The sequence below is a fragment of the Balaenoptera physalus genome (genome assembly GCF_965194825.1).
Source record: "Balaenoptera physalus genome assembly, chromosome: 2".
Taxonomy (NCBI): domain Eukaryota; kingdom Metazoa; phylum Chordata; class Mammalia; order Artiodactyla; family Balaenopteridae; genus Balaenoptera; species Balaenoptera physalus.
Genome location: NC_138883.1, coordinates 45,174,743 through 45,195,822, shown reverse-complemented (window position 1 = coordinate 45,195,822; position 21,080 = coordinate 45,174,743). Strand labels below are relative to the sequence as shown.

Here is a 21,080-nt window from a genome sequence, read left to right as displayed (position 1 = left end):
TGAAAATCGTAAAACAGCCTGCTCCCTAGGAATATGAAGTTCCCAAGGATTTTGGCTTGTGCCGTAGTGCATCCTGTGCACTGTTAGACTTGACTGAAATCTGTGTCTGGAATATATTATGGATTCTTGATGTCAGTCATCAACTGTCATAATCCTCCAATGCGCTGGCTTTGTCTTTCCCCACATTCTGCATCAGTAGCCTGTAGAGACAGAGATTGCATATGAGGAAGGCAGTGTCTAGCCTCCCTGATTAATGGCTTTGAATGGAAGAACATCTCCAAGGTGTCCAGAAGGAAAATATTCTGAGGAGATTTACTCATCGCTCTCTTGAGTTGCTTTGCATACTGGTGTATAATTTGCGAGTACATAAGGAAGTGAATGCTCAGAATAAAATATTCAGAGCTCATCTATTTATGTTTGGGTTTATTAAGTTCTTTGTAAATCTCAATTTAGCAGATGTCTTCTGGCTCAAAATAAAGCTCTTCATGAGGGAGTCAGTGTGGCTGTTCAACAAAAGTCACATTATCATTTGAGTACAAATATTTGCAAAATAGAACAAACTGGAAAATTGAGGGAAAAAATACCCCCTGGAATTTGTGACTCATTAAATTCTCATGTGCATGACATATTGTGAAAAACTTTGTTCAGTCTTTGGGTCAAAGGATCCTTTCCCTCCTCCTTTCTTGGCTTTTGATGCTAATAAAAACTTTATGGGAATGTGTGTGTGTGTGTGCATGCGTGAGCCTTCTCATGCCGTGCGCCAATCTTCATACTAGAATATGTTTTTAGAGGATGTTATAATCTGTGTATGCATTTCATGTTCCAAAGAGTATACAGAAAGGTCACTGGTCCATTGGCAGGCTTTATCCTTGAAGGGGTGCCATAGCTTTGTGCCCATGACACCCTGCTCCTCACCCATGGCCAAGCCCTTGCCCCCTAGATAAGCTCCTATGTTTGTGTCTTGAAACATCTTTCCAGTATCTACCTCCTTCCTCGCCTCTGAACTTGCTCCTTCTGTCTTTTTGCTATTAAATGTCATTCTGTTACTTTACATGTGGCATTGGGGTTATCTCAGTTCTCAATTCTGGTCTTAGTCCAAGATGTTGACATTCAGATCTCTATCAGCTCCATGTTCTGTAACCTGTGGGCAGTCTTGTCTTACCTCTGCATTTATTTGAGGCTTGGGAGGTCCTGGCTTTTCCGGGAGGTGAATTTAGGCAGAAGATGGTATCAGGATGGCGTTTACAAATCTCTCTAGGACTTCAGGCTTACACAACTAGTTATGTTTCCCCCAAATAAAAGTCCCTTGCTAATACACAGTGATGCCTCCACCAAGAAAGGGATCCAAAAATCTTCAACTTGATTTATGTTTTTAGCTTCTGTTACCTCTAGAGCTAAGAATTCCATAAATTTACTACCCACTGTGTAAAGTAATGCTACTTTTACTTCCTTTAAGATATCATCCTGCAAGCCTTGGTTCTGGAATTCTAAGGCTTTGGAACATGATGACTCCATCATCACTTTTCTGGATTTATCAGTGTATGTAAGTTTCCTTCAGTCTTACCTTCAGCCTTTGAGTTTCTGGATTTGAGAATCTTATTATCATTATTTGACAGTGTTCCTATTTGTGGGTACAGATATGACTGGGAAGACATGCCTGGCCAGCAACTCTTTCTGCAGGGTATTCAGAGAGGAATTACTTTTATTTATAGTTACCATGAGCAGAAAATGCCTCTGAGTTTCCATCTCTTCACTGTCCTCTCTGAATAAGCCCCCTGTCTCACATCCAAGTCTCCTATCCAGTTAGAATTTTTTCCTTTCTCCTGAATGTTGTCATGTGGTCTACACTGTCTGATACTGTATTTATCCTATTGAAACATTTTTTTTCTGTACTGCCAGTTGTTCTCTCTCTATAGGCGTGTTCAATTGGGGAATTCATATCTTATGAATCATACAAGTAGAGATGGGAAGTAGGCAGTTGGATACTAATTTCTAGAGCTCAAAGGTGAGATCACAGGTGGAAATATGAAGTTGGAGTCATCAGCATTAGATGCTGTTGCAGCCATGGAAATGGACAAGATCCTCCAAGGAGATAATGCAGAGGGACGAGAGGAGGATGCTGTTATAACTCAACTCACAATGACATTTCGATTCTACACAGCTGATGCTCTGTTCATCTCCTGGTCATACTTATTTGTTCATGCCTCCCCTTGTACAACTCTGCATACTCTGGTACAGCATTTCTTAGTCACCCTCAAATGTTTGATTTTTAGGTATGGTTAGTTGTTTCTTTCTTAGTGATTACAATTAATTGAAAATGTTGTCCAGGAAGTCTTTTTTTCTTCCTGGGAATTAGTTAATGACTATGCTTCTCTGAGAACTTCTGTCCATCTCTCTCTTGCTTTCTTCCATTCTTTCCTGCCACCACTTCCTTCCTCACCTGGTTCAGAAGTCCTGAAGAGGGTTGTACCAGAGTCACCAGTATCTCAGGATTAGGAAGATTAGACCCTAACAGGCAAGTATTTCTCAGGACCATGGTCAGCAGCACACTTGTCCTGATATCCACTCCTCTCCCTAATTTTTAGTTACCACTATACCTGTGTGCCTCCATCTTCAGCACCTGGTCTGAGGCCTTGTTTATTTCTTCTCAGGGGAAACAAACAGTGTCTGCAGGGATAAACTGTGTTTCTCAAAGTTATCTCTCTTGCTCTTATCTCACCATCACATCTTCCTTCACATGAATCAGAAGTCCAGGGTAAGTTGAATGTGATTTGCCCCCAGTACTATAAAATGGCAGATGAAACTGAGAAAACTGTATTTAAGAGCACATAGGTAACCTATGTGATATGTTCAAGATTTAGCTAAGAAAAATGGTTCTTCTGTATCTCCCCACAGGCCTTCAGTTTGTATGAGAGAGAAATGGGCAATGACTCTTGGAGAGGCATAGCCATTGAGAGATTGCCTGGGAGAGAAAAAAAGCTTTTGGGACATCATTTTCAAATAAGTGATTTTCCAAGAAAGAACCATATACTAACCACTAATGAAATGTGAAAATAACTCTAAGGAGAGTTGAGAAAACACTCAAGAAGGAAATGTGAGATCTGTAGCAGGTTCTGCAAACAGAAAGAGTTGTTCTTAGCCCCACTCAGTTAGGGATGGAGCTTAATGTCACACCAGGGTCCCTAAGAACACTTACAATTTCTTGATCATGGGAAGTGTGGTGCCTCAGAGGATACATTCAGCGATAGCTTCAGCTCTGAAGCCGATAGAAGATGTGCTTTTTGGATTGCCCTAATGCGGAAGGGTGTTTAATCTTGGGTTTTGTGTTTGTTCATAGAGATGCCGACTCTGCTAAGTGAGTCATAATTGTGTGCATGCCATCATGCACGTGCCTCTGGAGGCATTCTCATGGGACTACAGAAGTTTCTTAATGACTCTAAGAGATTTGGTGAGGTTTATGGGTCGAAAGATTTGATTGTATGATAGCTTCCTGCTCTATTCCTACAGGCTAAATTAGAATATGTTCTGGACTATTTTTAGGACATGTGTGTGTGTGCACATGTGTGTGTTTGTATACATTTTTATGGTAAAATAAGAATTTAGTAGAAAATTTGATAGAGAAGTCCATTCAGGTCTCCAAAAAAAGTCACTCTAAATTCACTTAGTGAAAACATATCCTTATTAGAGCTTAACCATGACTAAAGGGTGAGGGATAAAAAGAAATCTCTGGTGTCAGCAGCATTGCCCAGCAAGCTTAAATTCGTTGCTAATATTCACTACCCAGATCTCATAGGATTTGGTGGAAGTGACTGGTTCATTTCTCCCTGGATCCTGGCACTCTGTGCTCTCAGCTTACTAACCCCTGCTCAGCTGAAGATAACTGTGGCTTTCATCCTGTGGGTGTAGTTCTGTCCTGTAATTGAGCATAGCCAATGAGAGCCGGCTTTGCAGTTCTATCGGAGTGAATGTCCACCCTTAGATGATGCCTGGATTTAATCTGCTACCTGAAGGGATAATCCTTTAATCATCTAAAGGGCGCTGAGTGTCCAGGAAACTATAGCCATTTTTTCTAGTTATCCTGTCTGTGTAGGGAAGCTTCTGTCCCGGTTTTGAGTTTGTCTGCCATAGTGGTCTCAGCATACTGCACAGCCCAGCCAGCCCACCATATACCACCAACCTATTTGAAATAGGACATTCTTACTCTCAAAGCCTTTTCGTATTGCTGATAGATTTCACTGGTAGGATATGTTACAGGCTAAACTATGGTCTCCTCTAAGTTTCCACGAAAAACCTTAGATAGAGAGAAAATAACTGACAACTCTATTTTATTAACAACATAAAATCAGTTTACTCATACATTGCATGAAACTGAATACACATGGGATAAGCAACGATTACAGATTTTCTTGAATGTGGCTCCTCTCCTCACTCAATTCCCTTTGGAGGGAGGCATGCTGGGTTTGTCGGGCCAGCTGCCCTCATGATAGCATGATGGCCGGGGATACATGAGATGGAAAGAGATCAGCCTCTCTGGGTTGGGTCTTACACACAGTCTTTAATCTGGAGAGTCAGGTTATAGGCATTGCATCCTAATTGTTACCTTACAAGGATTAACTAAGCACGTGTACCCATCTCTGCCCTTTCTTTTATCAAGGATCACCTGCCTCTTCATAACAGTGCTCCTTCCTTTGCGTTCACTCTCTCCTACATCACCAGTTTTTCCTTCTTGGCTGACAATTTCCATAAGCACATAAATATTCTCTAAGCTCTCCCATGTTGAAAAACTTTCCCTTGAGCCCACTTATCTGCTCTCCTGAATAGCTGAACTTTCACAGTGCATTACCTATGCTTACCACTTCCATTTCTTTACTTCTCATTTGTACTTGAACTCTAGTCAAGTTTCTGCATTAAAACTGGTTTCCTTCCACTAAAAAGTTCTCCTTAAGGGTATCAGTGTCTTCCATGTTGTCAGTCTAAAGGGCTGTTCTCTGCCCTCATCTGATTTGACACTTGAGCAGCATCAACCACTCCAGTTGTTGGCTGGTTGACCGTCCTCTCCGTCTACCAGCACTTTCATGTCTTGGCTTCCAACGCACTGAACTCTCCTGGTCTGGCTTCAACATCACTGGCCTTGCTTTCTCATCCTCCTTTGCTGGTTACTCCTTCTCTACTTAATTTCCAAATGTTGGCACACCTTGGAGTTCAGTCCTGAGCTCTTCCCCAAGGGTTCAGTATATTCCCTGGTTAAGTCTAACTTAGACCTATTACCTGAGCAACGTACTCACATATCCAGTTACTTTCCATTTCTTCCCGTGTGAATGTCTAACTGACTTCTTAAACTTAATGTGCTCAAAACGGAGGAGTTTTTTTCTCACGAACTGAATCTTCCTCCAGTGTTAACCTTCTCAATAGATGGCACTGTCAAACTCTCAGATGCTCAAGCCGAAAGTAGAGGAGCTATGTTTGATTTCCCCCTTTCCTTCAACCCTCCACATGTCTACTCAATCAGCAGATGTTGTTGATTCTACATCCAAAGCAGGTTTAAAATCTGTCCACTTCTCCCCATCTGCATTATTACCATCTACGTTCAAGTCATCATTATCTTTTATTTGAATTTCTACAGTTGCTTCTTAACTTGGGTACATCTTTGCCCCTTTTCAACCCATTCTCTTAGGTACCAACCAGAGAGATTTAAAAAAATAACAAATTATATATGTCACTTCCCTGCTTAAAATTCTTTAGTAGCTTTCCATTTCTTTTGGAAAGAAAAGAATGCTTGACCTACAAGTTTATGCCTGATTTGTCTACAGCACTCCTCTGACATCTTTCCATACCATGCTTCTTTCTCACTCACTGCTCCATGAACACACTGGCCTTTCTGTTACTCAGATACACTGAGCCTTCTCCTGCCTTTGGGCATTTTCCTTCACCATTTAGGAATCCCATTCCTTCATTTCCTCACAGCCATCTCATTCTCATCCTTCAGGTCTTGGCTCAAATCTTACTTTGCTCGTGGGCCTTTTCTGACCATCCCCTCTTAGGTCGCCTCTCCCAATTACTCTCTATCACCTCACCAGGACTTTCCTTCCTAGTGCTTATTATAATCTGTGAATATCTTATTTATTTGGCTATTTATTTGATTATTTTTGACCCTCCCCCACCCCATCCAATTGTAAGCTGTATGAGCAGGGACCTTGACTGTCTTATTCATTAGCATAATGCCTATCACACAGTTGCTACTGTGTAAATATTTCTTGAATAAATGAATGTATGAGTAAATGAATGAGTGAATGTCTTTAGAAATGATACTATTGTAGAGCTTCTTCATTATCAATTTGCTTTTACCCTGCTCAGAGATTTTCCACCCACACCTGTCACTGATTTCCAAGCAAGAAAAAGCAAAGTATTAAGTGCCCAAGTATCATATTCTGTATAAAGCTTGAAAGCACTATATTTAGAAAAAGTTGGCAAACATAAGCTCTCAGGTCCAATTAAATTCTGGCATAGTAAAAGTACTAATGGAGACAGTGGGCAGTAGTTGGTATCTGAACAGGGAGTTTCTGACCATTTGTATTTTAGATGTCTATTAAAAACAGGCAGTGCTAGGAGAATAAGACATAGCAAATAAAATTTAGTAGATCGAAGAAGACTGACTCTTTTAGCCAACCTGGCTTCAGTCTCTTTGTTATGAAGAATATTGATCATAAAATCCAACTTGATTTGGCCCATCATATCATCAAGGAATAGCTTGTAAATGTCTCTGGACAGGCAATCTTACTTATGATAAATTAGACTTCTGCTATAAAATTCTATAAGGTAAACAAATACCAAGTAAAGATTATGATGTGTTTCCTTACTCTAGGCCAGTAAATACAACACTGTCATGTTCATGTCCACATTATCATGTTATATCCAAATTTGCAATTTGATTCTGGACACTCACAGCATGGTCACTGTAATACAGTTATCAAACCCAATGGAATTTGGTCAAAACGATGCTAGCAATGCAATGTTTTACTTCTGTTTTAAAAAAATTACTTTGTAAATGAATATACAGTAAAATTTACTCTTTTTGTATATACATTTTTATGGATTTTAACACATTTAAAAATTTGTGTAACTATCCCCACAATCAGGGTACAGATGGTTGCACCACCCAAAAAATTTCCATTTTGCTACTCCTTTTTAGTCAGGACCTCCCCCCATCACAGCCCCTGACAACCAATGATGTGTTCTCCAACACTATAGGTTTGTCTTTTTGAGAATGTCATATAAATGAAATCATTATAAAACATAATCTTTTGATACTGGCTGCTTTTTAAAAAAAATTCTATTGGAGTATAGTTGATTTACAATGTTGTGTTAGTTTCAGGTGTACAGCAAAGTAATTCAGTTATACATACACATATATTCATTCTTTTCCAGATTTTTACCCATATAGGTTATTACAGAATATTGAGTAGGGTTCCCTATGCTATACAGTAGGTCCTTGTTGGTAATCAATTTTATATATAGTAGTGTGGGTATGTTACTCCCAAGCTCCTAATTTATCCTTCCCTGCCATGTTTCCCCTTTGGAAGCCATAAGTTTGTTTTTGAAATCTGTGATTCTGTTTCTGCTTTGTAAATAAGTTCATTTGTATCATATTTTAGATTCCACATATGAGTGATATCATTATTATATTTGTCCTTCTCTGTCTGACTTACTTCACTTAGTATGATAATCTCTAGGTCCATCCATTTTGCTGCAAATGGCATTATTTCGTTCTTTTTTATGGTTGAGTAATACTGTATTGTATAAAAGTACCACATCTTTATCCATTCCTCTGTCAGTGGACATTTAGGTTGTTTCCATGTCTTGACTATTGTAAATAGTGCTGCAATGAACGTTGGGGTGCATGCATCTTTGAATTATGGTTTTCTCCAGACATATGCTCAGGAGTGGGGTTGTTGGATCATATGGTAGTTCTATTTTTAGTTTTTTACAGAACCTCCGTACTGTTCTCCATAGTGGCTGTACCAGTTTACATCCCCACCAACAGTGTAAGAGGGTTCCCTTTTCTCCACACCCTCTCCAGCATTTATTGTTTGTAGATTTTTTGATGATGGCCATTCTGACTGGTGTGAGCTGATACCTCATTGTAGTTTTGATTTACATTTCTCTGATTAGTGTTGTTGAGCATCTTTTCATGTGCCTTTTGACCATCTTCTTTGGAGAAATGTCTATTTAGATCTTCTGCTCATTTTTTGATTGGCTTGTTCATTTTTTTTGATATTGAGCTGCATGAGCTGCTTGTATATTTTGGAGATTAATCCTTTGTCAGTTGCTTCGTTTGCAAATATTTTCTCCCATTCTGTGGGTTGTCTTTTTGTTTTTTTTACAGTTTCCTTTGCTGTGCAAAAGCTTTTAAGTTTCATTAGGTCCCGTTTGTTTGTTTTTGTTTTTATTTTCATTACTCTAGGAGACGGATCAAAAAAGATATTGCTGCAATTTATGTCAAAGAATGTTCTGCCTATGTTTTCTTCTAAGAGTTCTGTAGTGTCCGGCCTTACATTTAGGTCTTTGATCCATTTTGAGCTTGTTTTTGTGTATGGTGTTAGAGAATGTTCTAATTTCATTCTTTTACATGTAGCTGTCCAGTTTTCCCAGCACCACTTATTGAAGAGACTATCTCTCTCCATTGTGTATTCTTGCCTTCTTTGTCATAGATTAATTGACCATAGGTGTGTTGGTTTATTTCTGGGCTTTCTATCCTGTTCCATTGATTTATATTTCTGTTTTTGCACCAGTACCATACTGTTTTAATTACTGTAGCTTTGTAGTATAGTCTGAAGTCAGGGAGCCTGATTCCTCCAGCTCCGTTTTTCTTTCTCAGGGTTGCTTTGGCTATTTGGGGTCTTTTGTGTTTCCACACAAATTAAAAAAAATGTTTGCTCTAGTTCTGTGAAAAATGCCATTGGTAATTTGCTAGGATTACATTGCATCTGTAGATTGCCTTTGGTAGTATAGTCCTTTTGACAATACTGAGTCTTCCAATCCAAGAGCATGGTATATCTTTCCATCTGTTTGTGTTATCTTCAATTTCTTTTGTCAGTGTCTTATAGCTTTCAGAGTACAGGTCTTTTGCCTCCTTAGGTAGGTTTATTACTAGGTGTTTTATTCTTTTTGATGTGATGGTAAATGAGATTGTTTCTTTAACTTTGTTTTCTGACATTTCATTGTTGGTATATAGGAATGCAAGAGATTTCTGTGTATTAATTGTGTATCCTGCAACTTTACCAAATTCATTAATGAGCTCTAGTAGTTTTCTGGTGGCATCTTTAGGATTTTCTATGTATAGTATCATGTCATCTGCAAACAGTGACAGTCTTACTTCTACTTTTCCGGTTTGGATTCCTTTTATTTCTTTTTCTTTTCTGATTGCCCTGGCTAGGACTTCCAAAACTATATTGAATAAAAGTGGCAACAGTGGTGATCTTTGTCTTGTTCCTGATCTTAGAGGGAATACTTTCATCTTTTCACTGTTGAGAATGATGCTAGCTGTGGGTTTGTCATATATGGCCTTTATTATGTTGAGGTAAGTTCCCTCTCTGCCAACTTTCTGGAGAGTTTTTATCATAAATGGGTGTTGAATTTTGTCAGAAGCTTTTTCTGCATCTATTGAGATGATTGTGTGCTTTTTATTCTTCAGTTTGTTAATGTGGTGTATCACACTGATTGATTTGCGGCTATTGAAGAATCCTTGCATCCCTGTGGATACTGGCTTCTTTCACTCAGGATAATGCCTTTGAGATTCATCCAGTTTGTTGCACACATCAGTAGTTTATTCCTTCCTATTGCTTAGTAGTACTCTACTGTATAGTTGTATCATAGTTTGTCCTTTTACCCATTGAGGGACAGTGGGTTGTTTCCAGTTGTGGGTGATTATGAATAGAGTTAATATTAACAGGCTTTTGTATGAACAAGGGTTTATTATTTCTTTATAGTAAATACCTTGTAAATACTAGGAAATTCCAGTTTCTGGATCATATGGTAAGTGTATGTTTAACTTTATAAGAAACTGCCAAAATGTTTCCAGAAAAGTTGTACCATTTTGCATTTTCAGACACATATGAGAACTTTATTGATCCATATCCTTGTCAGCACTTAGTATTGTCAGTGTTTTTAGTTTTTAGTTTTAGTCTTTCTAATATGTGTGTAGTGATATCTAATTGTGGTTTTAATTTGCATTTCTGTAATGGCTAATGAGGTTGTACATCTTTCATTTGATATCCATATATCTTCTTTACTGAAGTGTCTGTTCAAGTCTTTTGCCCATTTAAAAATTGAGTTCTCTGTTTTCGTACTGTTGAATTTTGAGAGTTCTTTATGGGTACAAACTGTCTGTTGGATATGTGACTTGCAAATATTTTCTGCCAGTCTGCAGCTTATCTTTTAATTCTCTCAACAGTGTCTTTTGTAGAGCAAAAGGTGATAAGTTTTATGAAGTCCAGTTTATTAATTTTTTCTTTTTTGTGTGTGCTTTTGCTTCATGTCTAAGAACTCTTTGTCTAACCTTAGGTCACAAGGTTTTCTCTTAAGAATATGAGAGTTTTATTTTTACATTTAAACCCATGATACATTTTAATTTTTGTGTAAGTTATGAGGTTAAAAGTACTAATGGAGACAGTGGCCAAGATTCTTATTGGATATAAGGATATCCAGGTTTTCCAACACTGTAGCTGAAAAGACTATTCTTTCTCTATTGAATTGTCTTTATCTTTGTCAAAAATCAATTGACTGTATTTCCATGAATTTATTTATTGGCCATCTATTTTGATCCATTGATTTATATGTCTATTCTTTGACCAATACTATATTCTTTTGATTACTGTAATTTTTAGTAAGTTGTAAATTTAAGTAGTGTGGTTCTTCCAATTTTATTCTCATTTTTAATGATTGTTTTGGCTATTCTAGCTGCTTTGCCTTTCCATATATATTTGAGAATTAGAAAAAAATATGGTTGGTGTTTTGTTTGGAATGGTATTAAATCTCTAGATCAACTTGGGTGGAATTAACATCTTTACTTTGTTGAGTCTTCCAATCCATAAGCATGGTGTATTTATCTGTTCAGGCTACCATGCCAAAATACCATAAACTGGATAGCTTAAGCAACAGAAATTTATTTGCTCACAGTTCTGGAGACTGGAAGTCTAAGATCAAGATGTCATCAGGGTCAGTGTCTGGTGAAGTCTATCTCCTTGGGTTGCAGACAGTCATCTTCTCACTATGTGCTCACATGACTTCTTCTTTTTGTCCTTGGAGAGAGAGAGAGAGTGAGCTCCTTCAGTCTCTTCTTATCAGAACACTACTCCTGTCAGAGCAGGGCTCCACCCTATGACCTCTTTTAACTTTACTTGCTTAGAGGTACCATCTCTTACAGCCACACTGGAGCTTACGACTTCAACATATGGATTTTGGGGGGACACAAACATTCTATACATAAGACATGGTGGATCCCTTATTTTACTTAAGTCTTCTTTAAATCTTTTCATCAGTATTTTGTAGTTTTCAAATATAGATCCTGTACATATTTTGTTAATTTATACTTAAATATTTCATTTTTGTATCTATTCTACATGGTACCGTATTTTTAAATTTTGGTTTTCCATGTTCATTGTAGTATATAGAAATATGATTAATTTTTGTGAGGTGACCTTGTTTTCTGAGGCCTTACTAACTCACTTATTCTTTTTTTTTCAGATTGCCTAGGCTTTTATGTAGACAACTGTGTCACATATGAATAAGTAGAGTTTTATTTCTTCCTTTCTATTTGGTGTGTCTTTTATTTCTATTTGTTGCCAGTTGCACTGGCTAAGACTTCCTGATACAGAATAGGACTGGTGAGAGTGGACATTCTTGCCTTGTTCCCTGTATTAGGGATAAAACATTCAGCTTACATCATTAAGTATGATGTTAGCTGTAGGTTTTTGTAGATGTCTTTTATCAGGGCAAGGAAGTTCTCTTGTGTTTCTAGTTTGCTGAGAGTTTTTGTCATAATGGATGTTGATATTTTTCAAATGTTTCTTCTATATCAATTACTATGATCATATGGGATTCTTTCTTTAGAATGTTAATGTTGTGGATCAAATGATTGAGTTTTAAACATGAACCAGCCTTACATTCCCTGGATAGACCCCACTTCGTTGTGGTGCATTATTCTTTTTATGTATTGTCGGATGCAATGTACTGATACTTTGTTGAGGAGTTTTACATCTATGCCCATGAGGAATTTTGGTCTTTCTTTTGTTTTCTTCTTATTACTTGGTTTGGTATCAGGGTAATGACTTCTGGTTTCATAAAATGAGGTGGGACCTGTTCTTTGCTTTTCTATTTTCTGAAAGAGTTTTGTAGAATTTGCATGATTTCTTTTGAAAAAAATTAATAAATTAATTTTTGTTGAGGTAAAATTGACATATAACATTATATTAGTTTCAGATGTATAACATAATGATTTGGTATTTGTATACACTGCAAAATTAACACCATAATAAGTCTAGTTACCATCCATCACCATACACGTTACAAACAAATTTTTTTTTTTTTTGTGAGAACATTTAAGATTTACTTTCTTAGGAACTTTCAAACATGTAACACAGTATTATTAACTATAGTCACCATGATGTACATTACATCTCCATGACTTATTTATTTTATAACTAGAAGTTTGTACCTTTTGACCTTCTTCATCCATTTTGCCCACTTCCCCATCCAGCTTTCCCTCTGGAAACCACCAGTCTGTTCTCTCTATCTATAAACTTGGTTTGTTGTTGTTTTGTTTTGTTTTTTCTTTTGATTCCACATGTAACTGAGATAATATCATATGATATTTTTCTTTCTCTGCCTGACTTACTTCACTTAGCGTAATGCCCTCAAGGCCCATCCATGTTTTACAAATGGCAAGATTCCACCCTATTTTATGACTGAGTGGTAAGAGTTTCCACACTTTTAAATTTAATAATAATAATAATAGCAGTTGATTTAGTGGGCACTTGATGTTTTCCCTTTCCATACCTAATCTATAATCTTATAATAATTCTTTGAGCTTAAGTAATTTTTTTCACTTTATAGATGAATAAAACTGAGAATTAAAGGAACTTAAATGTCTTGCTCAAAGTCACCTTAATGGTAAAGAGAGGGGTCAGGAGGCCAACCTCCATCTAGCTCCAAAGCCTATGTTCTTTCCATGACAACTTCCACAATTTTGGCATGTATGACTTCTAGACACAGGATTTTACTAATTGTTGTGGCTGTTGACATGAAATATGAAATTACCTGACTGTTAAAATGATCAATGTAAAACACATTTTGTATCATAGCAGATAATCCATTTTCCCTCAGCTTCATGCTTTGTGTAGGAAAGGCTTTTATTTTAATCCTTGTGACCAGGAAACTCATAGGTCACCACCCTTAAGGTTCTCTGACCAACTGTCCCCAGCTGTAAGTAATACCACACTACCTGTTTGGACCTGCTACAGATAGTTTAGTTACACTTGATCACGCTCCCTTTCTTTAGCTGCAGATGGTGTACCCCAGTGTCTCTTGAGCCTCACTGTTATATTGGGTTTGTATATTGATGCAGTAGTCTATTGTTTCCATTTTTATTGGGTCATAAAACTCCATAAAGACCGGATGGTGTATATTTGCTTTTGATGTTGTGAAGTCTTAGGACTCTGCAAGGGGTGTTTTATAGTGTCTGTTGTATTTATCAAGTAAACAATGTTACCAGGAATCACCCACTTGCTGTCTGTGCTGGGTATTCAAGCTCCAAGAGATGATTCAACTACACACTCTGTAGGCTCTACATTTTCCAGGAACTTTGGATTATGTAGTCAAGATGGTCCATTAAGCCACTTAGATACCATGCATCAATTTTATTTTGCTGGTGATAATCAGGACATGGTCTGTTTATCATGAGGCATATATATTGATGTGATCATCTGAATGTGTTCTGCCCTATTTAAAAACAGTGTTTTAGATGTTAACAAGGAGAAAAGAAACAAGCATTTGTTGAGTATGTACTATATAGAATTACTTTACCTGTATTAACTTAAATAATCCTCTCAATGAGCCTGAAATGTAGGTACTTTTAAATTTTATTTCACAGATTATTCAATTCATGCCCAGACAGATTAAATAATTTATGCAAGGCCATATAGGTTAGAATTGAGGGAACTGATATCCAGTTCAAATTATATGCCTCCAAATTCCATAAGCACGCCTAGCAATGTATCTGTTCTGCCATTCTTTCTCTATGCTGCTTGTCATCAACCATACATGTCTAGAAAAATTCTGCCTTTTTCATTATTTTAGGATCTGACTTAAAGTTTTACTTTTACTCCATAATAATAATAATAAACAGTAGCTAAATAGCGTAATGATTAATAGTACAGACTTTGGAGCCAGACTATATGGGTTCAGACTCCAGCTCTGCTATTTATTTGTTGTATAACTTAGGGCAAATTATTTAATTTCTCTTTGCCTCAGTTTCCTCATTCAATAATAATTGTACTTACCTCAGAGGCTTGTTATGAGGACTAAATGTGTTAATATTTGGAAAGATCTTAGAATCGTGCTGGGTACATTGTGAGTACTATACATGTATGCTTGTCAAATAAATAACATTTATTGTGTATCAGATAATTAGCTAAGCACTATAGATTAATACCAGACATAAGGAAGGTACTATTATTATCTCCATTTAATGAGTGAGGACTCCAAGGCTTAGAAAGGATAACAGCTAGTCCAAGATCATACCAGTTGTAAGCTCGTCACAGAAAACCAAAAAGAATATTGGAGAAGAGAATAAAAATCATCTGTAATTCTATCACCTAGAGAGTATTATTGCTGACATTTGGAGTATTTCCCTCTTTCTATCCATATCATTGTATATTATTGGAATCATGTTGAATGTACAGTTTTCCACCTTCATTTTGTCCCTTAGCATTATGTTAAAAATTTTCAACTCATCATGTGATTGAAATTTGGGGGGTTAAAATTGTCTTAAATGCAGTATGGTAGTGGCACAAAAACAGAAATATAGATCAATGGAACAGGATAGAAAGCCCAGAGATAAACTCACACTCATATGGTCACCTTATCTTTGATAAAGGAGGCAAGAATATACAATGGAGAAAAGACAGCCTCTTCAATAAGTGGTGCTGGGAAAACTGGACAGCTACATGTAAAAGAATGAAATTAGAACACTCCCTCACACCATACACAAAAATAAACTCAAAGTGGATTAAAGACGTAAATATAAGGCCAGACACTATAAAAGTCTTAGAGAAAAACATAGGCAGAACACTCTATGACATAAATCACAGCAAGATCCTTTTTGACCCACCTCCTAGAGAAATGGAAATAAAAACAAAAATAAAGAAATGGGACCTAATGAAACTTAAAAGCTTTTGCACAGCAAAGGAAACCATAAACAAGACGAAAAGACAGCCCTCAGAATAGGAGAAAATATTTGCAAATGAAGCAACTAACAAAGGATTAATCTCCAAAATATACAATCAGCTCATGCAGCTCAATATCAAAACAAACAAACAACCCAATCCAAAAATGGGCAGAAGACCTAAATAGACATTTCTCCAAAGAAGATATACAGATTGCCAACAGACACATGAAAGAATGCTCAACATCATTAATCATTAGAGAAATGCAGATCAAAACTACAATGAGGTTTCACCTCACACAGGTCAGAATAGCCATCATCAAAAAATCTACAAATAGATGGAGAGATATACCATGTTCTTGGATTGGAAGAATCAACATTGTGAAAATGACTCTACTACCCAAAGCAATCTACAGATTCAATGCAATCCCTATCAAACTACCACTGGCATTTTTCACAGAACTAGAACAAAAAATTTCACAATTTGTATGGAAACACAGAAGATCCCGAATAGCCAAAGCACTCTTGAGAACGAAAAATGGAGCTGGAGGAATCAGGCTCCCTGACTTCAGACTATATTACAAAGCTGCAGTAATCAAGACAGTTTGGTACTGGCACAAAAACAGAAATATAGATCAATGGAACAGGATAGAAAGCCCAGAGATAAACCCACGCACATATGGTCACCTTATCTTTGATAAAGGGGGCAAGCATACACAGTGGAGAAAAGACAGCCTCTTCAATAAGTGGTGCTGGGAAAATTGGACAGGTACATGTAAAAGTATGAAATTAGAACACTCCCTGACACCATACACAAAAATAAACTCAAAATGGATTAAAGACCTAAGTGTAAGGCCAGACACCATCAAACTCTTAGAGGAAAACATAGGCAGAACACTCTATGACATAAATCACAGCAAGATCCTTTTTGACCCAGCTCCTAGAGAAATGGAAATAAAAACAAAAATAAACAAATGGGACCTAATGAACCTTAAAAGCTTTTGCACAGCAAAGGAAACCATAAACAAGACCAAAAGACAGCCCTCAGAATGGGAGAAAATATTTGCAAATGAAGCAACTGACAAAGGATTAATCTCCAAGATTTACAAGCAGCTCATGCAGCTCAATAACAAAAAACAAACAACCCAATCCAAAAATGGGCAGAAGACCTAAATAGACATTTCTCCAAAGAAGATATACAGATTGCCAACAGACACATGAAAGAATGCTCAACATCATTAATCATTAGAGAAATGCAAATCAAAACTACAATGAGATATCATCTCACACCGGTCAGAATGGCCATCATTAAAAAATTTAGAAACAATAAATGCTGGAGAGGGTGTGGAGAAAAGGGAACACCCTTGCACTGTTGGTGGGAATGTAAATTGATACAGCCACTATGGAGAACAGTATGGAGGTTCCTTAAAAAACTAAAAATAGAACTACCATATGACCCAGCAATCCTACTACTGGGCATATACCCTGAGAAAACCATAATTCAAAAAGAGTCATGTACCAAAATGTTCATTGCAGCTCTATTTACAATAGCCAGGACATGGAAGCAACCTAAGTGTCCATCATCGGATGAATGGATAAAGAAGATGTGGCACATATATACAATGGAATATTACTCAGCCATAAAAAGAAATGAAATGGAGGTATTTGTAATGAGGTGGATGGAGTTAGAGTCTGTCATACAGAGTGAAGTAAGTCAGAAAGAGAAAAACAAATACAGTATGCTAACACACATATATGGAATCTAAGGGAAAATAAAGGTCATGAAGAACCTAGTGGCAAGATGGCAATAAAGACACAGACCTACTAGAGAATGGACTTGAGGATATGGGGAGGGGGAGGGGTAAGATGTGACAGGGTGAGAGAGTGGCATAGACATATATACACTACCAAATGTAAAATAGATAGCTAGTGGGAAGCAGCCGCATAGCACAGGGAGATCAGCTAAAAAAAAGAAAAAATCTACAAACAGTAAATGCTGGAGAGGGTGTGGAGAAAAGGGAACCCTCTTGCAGTGTTGGTGGGAATGTAAATTGATACAGCCATTATGGAGAACAATATGGAGGTTCCTCAAAAAACTAAAAATAGAACTACCATATGACCCAGCAATCCCACTACTGGACATATACCCTGAGAAAACCGTAATTCAAAAAGAGTCATGTCCCACAATGTTCATTGCACTCTATTTACAATAGCCAGGACCTGGAAGCAACCTAAATGTCCATCGACAGATGAATGGATAAAGAAGCTGTGGCACATACATACAATGGAATATTACTCAGCCATAAAAAGAAATGAAATTGAGTTATTTGTAGTGAGGTGGATGGTCATAGAGACTGTCATACAGAGTGAAGTAAGTCAGAAAGAGAAAAACAAATACCATATGGTAACACATATATATATGGAATCTTAAAAAAAAAAAGGTTCTGAAGAAACTAGGGGCAGGACAGGAGTAAAGACACAGACATAGAGAATGGACTTGACACGGGGAGGGAGAAGGGTAAGCTGGGACGAAGTGAGAGAGTGGCATGGACATATATACACTACCAAATGTAAAACGATAGCTAGTGGGAAGCAGCCACGTAGTACAGGGAGATCAGCTCGGTGCTTTGTGTCCACCTCGAGGGGTAGTATAGGGAGGGTGGGAGGGAGACACAAGAGAGAGGAGTTATGGGGATATATGTAGATGTATAGCTGATTCACTTTGTTACACAGCAGAAACTAACAGACCATTGTAAAGCAATTATACTCCAATAAAGATGTTTAAAAAAATTGTATTCAGTGGTTGCAGAATATTCCATCATTTGGATATGATATTTTATTTAATCCCTCCTTAGATGTTGGACACAAAGTTGCTTTTAGGATTTTTTGTTAGCACATATTGTTACAATGAACATCTTTTTCTGCATTTTGAATTTTTTCTCAGGCTATAATTCTGGGCTTGGAATTACTGTGTCAAATGATCAAACATGTTAAAAGTCTCTTAAATATACAAACAGGCTAATATTTTCAAAGAAACTTACAAAAAGTTATAAGCAAAAAAATATATAGATAAAAATGTAAAAAGAAAACAATCAAGTTCCCAAGATATAGGGTTTTTAAAAATATTAGAATTTTCATTTTAAGATAATTGTAGATTCACATGCATTGCTAAGAAATAATACAGAGAGATCCTGTGTACCATTTGTGCCATTTCTCCCAAAGCTAACATCTTACAAAACCATATTATAATATTACAACTGGGATATCTCATTGATACAGTCAAGGTAAAGAACATTTTTATCACCACAAGAATCCCTCATGGTGCCCTTTCATAGCCATGTATACCTCCCCCTAACTCCCATGCCTGACTCTTGGCAACGACTAACCTGTTCTCCATGTCCATAATTTTGTTATTTCAGGAATGTTATATAAATAAGATCATAAAGTGTCTGACTTTTTAGGATTGGCTTTTTTTCACCCAGCATAATCCCCTGGAGATTCATCTAAGCCATGTGTGTCAATAGTTTATTCTTTTCATTGTTGAGTAGTATTCCATGGTATGGATATACCACATTTGTTTAATGATCACCTGGTGAAAGACATCTGAGTTGTTTCCAGTTTTTGTTTATTATGAATAAAGCTGTTATGAACGTTTGTACATAGATTTTGATGTAAACATACATTTTAATTATCTGGGGAAAATGCCCCAGGGTGTTATTGTTGGATTGTATGTTAGTCATATTTTTGTTTTGTATGGAGCTGCCAAATAGTTTTCCAGAGTTTTATTTTTCATTCTCAGCAGCAGTCTATGGATGATTGAGTTTTTTACATTCTTGGCAGAATTTGGTGCTGTTACTGTTTTTCATTTTAGCCATTTTGAAAGGTGTGTGGTGATAATATCATTGTAGTTTTAATTTGCATTCTCCTAATGGATAATGCTATTGAACATCTTTTCATGTGCTTATTTGCCATCTGTATATCCTCTTTGGTGACACGTTATTAATGTTTTTTGCTCATTTCCTAATTATTTGTTTTTTAATGTCAAGTTTTTATGTATTCTAGTCCTTTGTTGAATATGTGGTTTGCAAGTATCTTTTCCTAGTCTGTGGCTTATCTTTTCATCCTTTTAAGAAGATCTTTTACATAGCAAAGTTGCAAGTTTTGGATGAGATCTAATTTATCAGTTTTTCCTTGTATAGATTATGCTTTTTTAGTCAAGTCCAAGAATTCTTTGCTTAGTCCTATGTCCCCAAATTTTTCTCCTATTTTTTTTCTAAAAGCTCTAGTTTCACATTTTTTTCCCCCCTATGGAGGTCTTCTGGTAAGGACCAGAAACCTGCCAGACCAATTCTAAAAGAGCTATAACACTTAATTTTACATTGTACATTTAAGTCTGTGATTCATTATGAGTTAATTTTTCTGTAAGGTAAGAGACTTAAGTCCAAGTTCTTCCTCTTTTGTTCTGTTTTGTTTTTTTCACTGCAGATGTCGAATTGCTCCAGTACCATTTTTTGAAAAGGTTATCCTTCCTGCATTGAATTGCTTTTGCACTTTCATCAAAAATCAGTTGGGCATATTTGTGTGGTCTATTTATGGGTTCTGTATTCTGTCCCATTGATCTATGTATTTATCCCTTTGACAATACCACACCGTCTTGATTACTGTAGTATATTGTAGTCTTTAATATCAAGTAGAGTGATTCCTCCCACTTTATTTTTCAAAATTGTTTTAGCTATTCTAGTTTCTTTGCCTTTCCATACAAATTGTAGAATAATGTTGTCTGTATCTGCCAAAAAATCTTCCTGGGGATTTCAATAGGGATTGCATTAAAACTATGTATTGATTTGGGGAGAAATTACATCTTTACTATGTTGAGTCTTTCAATCCATGAATTTCATATGTCCCTCAATTATTTAGGTCTTTGATTTCTTTCATCAGTGTTTTGTAAATTTCAGCATAAAGATTCTGTACATGTCTTGTTAAGTTTATATCCAAGTATTCCTTTTTTTTGTCATGAGTGGTATTGTGTTTCTAATTTCATTTTCCATATATCATTATTAGTACATAGAAATGTAATTAATTTTAAAAATATTGACCTTGTATCCTACAATGCTGCTGAGCTCACTTACTAGTTCTAGAAGGGTTTTTGTTTTTTGTTTTGTTTTTGTAAATTCCTTGGGATTTTCTACACAATTATGTTATCTGCAAATAGGGACATTCTAATTTCCTCCTTTTCAATCTAAATGCCTTTTATTTCTTTTTCTTGACCTATTGCAACATAGAACTTCCAATACTATGTTGAATGAGTTGTGAGTCATATGTTGAATAAGAGAGAGAGAGAAACAATCTAGCCCTCTTCCTAATCTTAGGGAGAAAGCATTCAGCATTTCTTTATTAAGTATGATGTTAGTTGTATAGGGTTTATTTTTGTTTATTTTTTTTTTTGTTTTTAGAAACTCTGTATCAAGTTAAGAAAGTTCCCCTTTATTCCCAGTTTGCTAAGAGATTCTTGTTTTTGTTTTTTTTTTCCCTTATCAAGGATGAGTGTTGGATTTTGTCAAATGCTTTTTTTAAGATATAGGTTTTTGATCTTTAATAATGTTTGTAAGGCACTCAGGCAATGATCTTTGTAGGTGCTGAA

General features: G+C 36.5%; 2 long non-coding RNA genes across 2 annotated transcripts in view; one reads left to right on the top strand and one right to left on the bottom strand.

Moving 5' to 3' along the window:
• The window catches only part of LOC309655418, a 155,811-nt gene that overhangs the window by 8,130 nt on the left and 126,601 nt on the right, over positions 1–21,080 (bottom strand). The window lies entirely within an intron of this gene.
• Positions 1–21,080, top strand: part of LOC309655384 — a 250,606-nt gene that overhangs the window by 109,165 nt on the left and 120,361 nt on the right. The gene's annotated exons all lie outside the window — the stretch shown is intronic.